At 35.3% G+C, this 5,313-nt stretch overlaps 1 long non-coding RNA gene across 1 annotated transcript; it reads right to left on the bottom strand.

The window, feature by feature from the left end:
- Nucleotides 1-552: 552 nt before the first annotated feature.
- LOC113734875 (uncharacterized) lies at nt 553-1,614 on the bottom strand. Its single transcript, XR_003459447.2, has 2 exons — nt 1,522-1,614; nt 553-1,161 (listed from the first exon to the last, which is right to left on the bottom strand). It is a non-coding gene; the product is annotated as an uncharacterized lncRNA (long non-coding RNA).
- Between the last annotated feature and the right edge of the window lie 3,699 nt (nt 1,615-5,313).

Here is a 5,313-nt window from a genome sequence, read left to right as displayed (position 1 = left end):
TGTCTGCAAGTATATAGGTCAATCAAATAATATAGGACATGTATCGAGTCGATCTCACGAGGAGCAATGTCTACAAGTACTAAGTCCTTATTTTCTCTATTATTTAGACTTATAATGAATTTGAGCAGAGAAATGATATTGCAATGGGCATATGTTAAAAAAATGTTTAAATGTACAATAGGCATATTGCAAATTTTTTTCTGATACTCGGTAGACTTCATCGTTGCACACACACACGTGCACTAAGAATGACTATGCTAAACTTTGATCAGGGTCATTGTTTATCACTTCAAATATATCTTATCCAAGCTCCTAAAAAGAGATACATATCACTTAAAAACTCTCATCTTTGAACTCTGGTTTTCTGAGTTACATATCCTTCTCTCAATATAGCAGTTAATCTTTCATTTCTTTCTCAGGTTTGTGTTCATTTCAAGTAATACTTAACTACTAAGAATTTATAACTAGTCATGACTATAGTATCTAGTTGACGTACAGAACTGAGAGATTGGAGCCTGCATTCAAGTAATAAAGAAACAAAATACACACGGATACAAACTCAAACTCACGACTGTTTTTATTTATTTAACGGTGCATTTTTGTCGTAAAAGCGCACCTTTAACATACCAGTACAAGGATACAAACACAGACACAAAAGACAGAGACACAAACTCAAACAGAGACGGAATGGTGCATTTTTGTTGGTACAAGTGCACCTTATTTAACATACTAATAAAACAGTGGGAAGATGTATGCATGGCAGCTGTACATCATCCATGCATGCATAAACTGAAAACCACACCATATATAGACACTCGATAATTGAAGCACTTGAAGTCGTTGATCCTCAGTTGATGATCAAGGGTAGCGCTTGATTAAACCCAGTATTTGATGAGGTTCAAGCTTTTATCTGGGTTCTCAAGGACAAATGCTTTGTCCACAGTTGTGGGGCGGTTAGGTTCCTGAGTTTCAAGGACGAGTGCGTAGAATTTGAATCCAACAACATTCCCCTTGAATCCGCCAACCACGGCGACAAAAGACAGCTCAGTCTTGTGCTTCCTGTTGTACTCCTCCACTGCCCATTTTCCGACCTCTTTCACGCGAGCTTCAGCCGGGTTCACTGGTACTAGGTCCAACGGTACTTGTTCCATCTGTAAACGCCTAACATTTTTTTTTTCAGTAAGAAAACCCAAAACAATTGAGTTCCCAAAATCAATTAGAATTATTTCAGACAACCAACCACAAAACTAAATCCAACCAATTAGTAAGAAACTACATTGCTGGCAGGAAGCTTAATCAAACAATTCTAGAGACCGCTTACCCATATGCATGTAGACAACCAGAAATACAAAATATTTCTTAAGACAATTCAAGAATGTTGAAATTGCTTTAATTTGCAACTCCCTAACTTTTTTTCAAGCGTTTCTATGCAAGTTGTTTATGAGTTGATACCGAAAAACCACACACAAACTTGAAAAAGAAAGAAATCTAGGTCCAGCTAGGCATACAATCAATATTCACCTGTCCAGCCAACTTTTCCTTGAAGAACTGATATACTGATATACTGATATTTGTAACTGGTTACTGTCGAAAACTTGGTATAGCCGAGAACCAGACTCCTTGTATTTATAGGCCTAAAAATGTGGTATAAATCAATTCGTCATAATGTCGGACCCAATCACCAAAATCATGGTCCACCAGCATGGAACCCGTTTTTACACGTCCGCGATGAGGTCAGTGTGAAAATACACACCAACATCACCGAATTAGTAATTACTATAGCTAGCCCTACAATTTTGTGCTATTGTAATGTCATCATTCGAACTTTCAGCTTCATCCCACTGGGCCATGTTGGTTCAGCGGCTATGAGCTCCCGCAAGTGTCAAAGTCAATGTTTGAGTCATGAGGCTGATAATTGAGGATGGGAAGGAGTGTGGAGAGGGGAGGGAGGATTGAGGGGGAAAAAAAAAAAAGAAAAACTATATTTTTCGTTATAATAATAACTCATATTTTTTGTGTTTCTTTAAGAAAGTCCTTAGAAATGCATCTAATGTCGCTGCGGTGGATGACAGATGATATCCGATGCCATCTTAGAAAGATTGTTATATTACTTCTTATAACTGCCTTATGTGATGTTTAATGCTTTATGAAAATTCTCCTTGCCGTTTAAATAGGTTTCTTCAAAATGTAGTTTAGCTCACTATGTCGACATGATCAGTTTCAGACTTTCACAAGTGGAAAAAACCAGAGGAGGCATTTTAAATCATTTATTGGAACTTTCGTTCATGTCGGCTTCGAAGGTTGAATGCATCGGTGTAAATATTATCCATAAATGTCTATAATAAAATATCTCAACTTAGTCCTTGAAAGATAATTATGTTTCCACGCTCATTTTCTACTATTTTGACTAAAATTCAATGATTGAATTTGGGGCTCTTAACAAAATATCTATCACTTTAAGATAAATCTATTGGTGAAATAAAGAGAACCAAATGAAAATTCATATTCTTTTGCTTTCTTTATATATCGTTTCTAATTTCGTTAAATTTTCGAGCTCAAAACAAAGTCACTAAATATACTACGGAACATAGCTAAATATCAAATATATTATATATGGTGATTGAAGCATTTGTATCTTGCCTTCAAATAACTGTTAAATGTCTCGGTTTCTGTTTCGTACATCCTAGTTCAAGCATATTAAACTAAGGTAGGAATGATATGGCATCAATAGGAATTGAAAAACATGAAATCTCTCTAATCTTCTGTCATTTTATGTCAATTAATTTACATTTTGTAGGTGAACCATCACCCCAACACAGGTTGAATTAAAACTCTACCTACCTATAAAATTCTTGCAGTTGCATGTCTTTTTCTTCTTGTCATTCATAAGCATGAAGAAAAAAACATCAAGGTTGCTAGGTGTTGTCAAATTTTAATATGACCGCATGTACATCAAATCATTCTCAAACTAACATGTTCTTAAGTTTAATCTCCTTGGCTTTGAATGCTTAATTGCATTTTCCTTGGCTCTGAGTAAGAATTTGGAAGTTTTACTCAAACAAATAGAATGTAAAAACCAGGCTTCTGTTTTGTTTCTTGATCTAAGTTGAGGGTTTTTTTTTTCTTGCCTATTTCTTATTGTTCTCATTGTTGCAGGCATGTTAGCTGCTCTTACTTTTTACTGCCAAATTTTAGCATATTGATCAGCAAAAGAAAAAAAGAAGAATATTTTCAAAAGCCCTTTCATAAATTTTTTTTTACAAGAACAAAGTACAATAACCTCCAGAAAAAGTGTTTGTTGTCATAAGAATAATCATCATCCAATTATTTCGAGTTAAATTGCTATAAAGTTAGAATCTGGTGTTGATGTTTCGCTTAGTATAATAATGCTCATTGTGTAAATCTCTTCTAAATGTTAATGTGAACAAAAAAAAAATTAACAATTGGCTTCTAAAACACCCGCATGTTGTAATAATTATAATATATACTCAAAACAAAGCCAATCCAGCATCTTATTGGGTGAATTCTTAGTTTATGATGGAAAAAAAAAAAAGAATTCTACAACGAGGGCGGTTCTTGGAGTGTGTTTTACAAATGGGGGTCTTCGCATTCCCGGAATGCGAGCTCACTGAGAGCTGGGTGAGCGCCAAGACAAGGCTACGTTACAGTCTTCATCGGCTTGGCGTGGCATAGGTATAGGTGCTGGTGGATGTAGTCGCATTGTCTCTTTGACAATGGCCTGTAGGTAGACTAAATTCGTGATATCAGATTCTTCTACCCATCTCTCTTTACCAACAAAAGAGGCAATCTCTTCCTGGGCTTTTTGCAAAACATGCCTATGGTTCAGTAGCAGGGAGATAACCCAGCTCAACGCCCTTGATGTGGCACTAGTTCCTGCTACAATAAGCACCTGCAAGCAAAAAAAAAATAATAATAATAATGAAAAGTAACAAATAGAAAATTCTGGCAAAGATTAGTTCTACACTAAGAATAGATTAGCTGAAGAGTTTTGAGTTTTGATTTTTTTTAACTCGTCCTAATTAGTTGTGGAGCTTAGAATATCAGACAAGGGAGAAGTTCTACAAGAAAGAAACTAGGGTGGACAATTCTCTAGCTCCCAAAATAAAAGCAAAAAAAATTAAATTTGGGAGAGCTCGCATTCCGCGAATGCGAGCTCTATGGCCTCCGAAAAAAAAAAAAAATTCTCGTGAGCTCGCATTCCCGAAATGCGAAGACCCCCTACGAAATACCTCACCGAAATCGTCCCTTTTGTAGAATTTTTTCAAATTTGATCACAAACTTAGAAATTTCTCCATCTTATTTAGCTCAAGAGTGAACATCTTGTCATCACTCATGGAGAGTTTTGAAATGGACAAGTGGAAGTGGGGTGGAAAACTTCTCAGTTTTGACAAATTGACAAAAAAAGTCCCATAAGAGTCTTACAAATTAGTTAAAGGTCACATAACATAATTATATTTCAACCCAAACGGCTTTGTCTACTTTCACTACGTTGATGTTCCCCATAAAGGTTTTTTTTTTCAGGGTATTTTCCCCCTTGTCTCGGACCTATTTTTCTTTTTTTTTTTTTAGCAATGATAAATTTTGTATTGATGGACAAAAGGTGTACACTTATATGAGTAAAAGCTCAAGTGATTCTATACAAAAAGTTTTAGCCACACCTATGAAGCACACACCAATAGTACATTTCTAATCCATCCGTTCATTACTTTTTTTATCTATAATTTAAAAGTTTAATTTATAAACACATAATAGGCTTTTTGGAAAATTTTTGAATTTCCATTAATCTTAATGTCCTTTTCCTCCATTTCTACCCACTTTTAGGCCAAAAGTAAGCTGAGCAAAAATAACTAAATCCTTTTCCCTTCCAATCATTTCCTCTCTCTCTCTCTTTTCAAAAACCAATCCCAAACATCAAAAATCATTTCCCTCCATTTCCTTTCCTTTCCCTTCCCTTCCCTCCTATTCCGTCAAAACAAATAGCGTGTTAAAGCTTCATTTTCTTTCATCTTCTACCTTTTCTAACCCTAATTTAATTAATGAGGACTTTTAAGCTATTGATTTTTTTTGTTTGATTGGCTTTACCCCTAATTTTGTCACCTCTAACGGCAAAAATTGATCATTTTTTTTAATTCAAGGGCTGCTTTGTGATAGTTTATAGTTGATTGGATAAAATCATACAGAAGCAATCGTTTTTATGGACCGTCCACAAAGTTTCCTCTTTAACTTTATGCAGTGACCAATGACTTTTTGAACATAATGGCGTACAATGAAACCGCCATTGTCGAAGGCTAG

This window comes from Coffea arabica, chromosome 3c, assembly GCF_036785885.1.
Source record: "Coffea arabica cultivar ET-39 chromosome 3c, Coffea Arabica ET-39 HiFi, whole genome shotgun sequence".
Taxonomy (NCBI): domain Eukaryota; kingdom Viridiplantae; phylum Streptophyta; class Magnoliopsida; order Gentianales; family Rubiaceae; genus Coffea; species Coffea arabica.
The sequence above is the reverse complement of the archived record's forward strand: the minus strand, read 5'-3'. Positions and strand labels throughout refer to the sequence as shown.